Source organism: Wyeomyia smithii, chromosome 2, assembly GCF_029784165.1.
Source record: "Wyeomyia smithii strain HCP4-BCI-WySm-NY-G18 chromosome 2, ASM2978416v1, whole genome shotgun sequence".
NCBI lineage: Eukaryota > Metazoa > Arthropoda > Insecta > Diptera > Culicidae > Wyeomyia > Wyeomyia smithii.
The window spans coordinates 242,462,856-242,465,145 of NC_073695.1; the positions used below are offsets into that span (position 1 = coordinate 242,462,856).

At 33.3% G+C, this 2,290-nt stretch overlaps 1 long non-coding RNA gene across 1 annotated transcript; it reads left to right on the forward strand.

Annotated features, from left to right (window-relative positions):
- The first annotated feature begins 1,202 nt into the window (after positions 1-1,202).
- On the forward strand, positions 1,203-1,925 carry LOC129720793 (uncharacterized). The gene is made up of 3 exons (XR_008727287.1): positions 1,203-1,511; positions 1,579-1,704; positions 1,781-1,925. It is a non-coding gene; the product is annotated as an uncharacterized LOC129720793 (long non-coding RNA).
- Positions 1,926-2,290: the final 365 nt, after the last annotated feature.

A 2,290-nucleotide genomic window follows, 5' to 3' on the forward strand; every position in this document is an offset into this window, starting at 1 on the left:
TCGACTAATAATGAACAAAATGAATTTTCTTTTTCTCGGCTTTATCGAGCCCCAAATAAAAGCCCATACGGAACTGTCAAAAAGTTAAAAAGTAATCAATGCAGCATTTTTCGAGTAGAAACGAGACAAATGCAGGTACATTGCCTTCGAAAACAACTCAAACAGAGATTTTATTCAGAGCGGTGTACCATTCGAGTAGTTCATTTTGTACCAACTTTTTTGGAAGATTTTTTCCTGAGTGTTACGTATGTTTTATGTATGTGGTAGAGGCATGTAGCTACTACATTTCGCATATTACTAATGAGACCTAACGTAGCGCACGTGGAACGTGAAGGCTTCTTGGTATTGCTTATTTATGCCAAGAGAAAAAAGACAATTTTGGTTAAAATCGATCGTCAAAAAAGTACCTCTCTGAATTTCACTTTTTTTTTATTTGGAATATACTTGAAATTCTGAAAGAGATTGCCATTACTGAAGTTTGCTCTTTCAGCCACAATTCACGTTTTCGAATGCCACCTCTGCAACCAAGAATGAGCAATGTATCGTACAGCTGGCCCTTATTTTTATGTATAACACGTAATTTATGTGTAATACATATAAAAGATTCCCTGGTAAATAATATCAAGATGTTTCGCTATAGTAAACCGTATTTAAACATAATTATTAAGGAATTGAATAAAAATATAAATGAAAAATCATTGTTGTGGCTTTAGGTAACTTTTTCGTTGCCTAGAAATTATTCAAACATGCCTTTTATCTCGAAATGGATAATATTATAAGAAAATTATCATTTGATTAGCTTTTTATCTACCAATTATATTTGATCAAGTTACATATCCTTGTGAAAAAGGAACAGTATGAAAAGGAAACGATTGGGTTCTTTAATAATTCTTTACACTTGTTTTACATTCGTTATTTATGCAAATAGTAGCTCTCATCAGTACTAAACATTTTTCATGTTACACCAACTGAAAAAAATGGCCTTGATGGCTGTTTTGATTTTTGTCCTGCATTTCCATACATTTAATGCACTGTGCGTCGCGCGTATAAACAGAAGCGAAATAAACAGAAGCTTTCTATGACATTATGGAGCGTCGTTACAATGCGTTGTGCTGCAGTGGTTAAAATTATCATTTAAGTTTCATAACAATGAAACTCTGCAACTTCTGCACGTAGTTGATATATGTTGCCATGACCATCGGTTTCACTACCTGTTAAACTATATAAACAAAATTGTTCATCGTTACTCGGCGTCTCAAAGTGAACATACAACATGAGAGATATTGAAACGGAAGATTTTCGGCTCGGTTCATTCATCAACACAAACGTAGCAACCGGGAGAGTGAAACTCAAAGATGGAAAAATCAATTTCGCTTGGCGGTGCTGACTTTTTTCAAAGTGTTTTTAAGAAATATTTATTCCGTTTCTAGAAAAAAAACCTAAAATGAGTGGTGATAGAGGAAGCTTTTCTTGTGATAATGGTGACATCAGAACAAGAAAGCGTAGTGCAGGTATGTTTACTGGTTACAAGTTTTGAACGATGCAAAAAAGTGCTTGACATTAAAACCCGTGTTTTAGAAAAGCGTACGTTACAGGACATATTGTAAAAGAAATGCTGGAAAACATTCTTCTGGCGAAGCTGAATCGGGAGGTGTTCGAACGGATCCTACAAACGCACGGTTGGAAGGACAATGTTGTAACTGAGTAAGTGATAATGAACAATTTTAATTATTTGAGAAATCACTAATTTTATCCACTCTTTCTGTTTTTTATTTTTCAGATAATCTGTCCAAACCAGTCTACCGTTCCATGTTACGTTTGTTTCTATATGAAAAGGAATTTTTAAATTATATAAAACTTATGAAATATCCTCTAGTGAATAGCTCCACAAGTATATTAACACCTGACACACATTACTAAAATAATAATCAGAACGACTTTACTGATAACAAAATGTTATTTGCTGTAAATATCAAAAGAAAATTGTCCAAGTCTTCGATGCATGCATATCTTATATTGAAAGGCAGCCTGAATATTTTGGAATACCAATGGTTTTCAATAGATTGAGTTTAATTTGAACTTGTAATTGTGATATATGGTAAAACTTAAATAAGAAATATCGTTTATGAAAAATAACGTAATGACTTAGTTGATGAATTTCAATAAATATTATAAATTATAATGGTATGATCGCTGCTGTGATTTTATATGTTTAGAGCTGATGTAAGACAGTCGGTTGCAGATCATACGAGCGAATCCCGTTACAGGAGAGACTGTCAGTAGGATCATA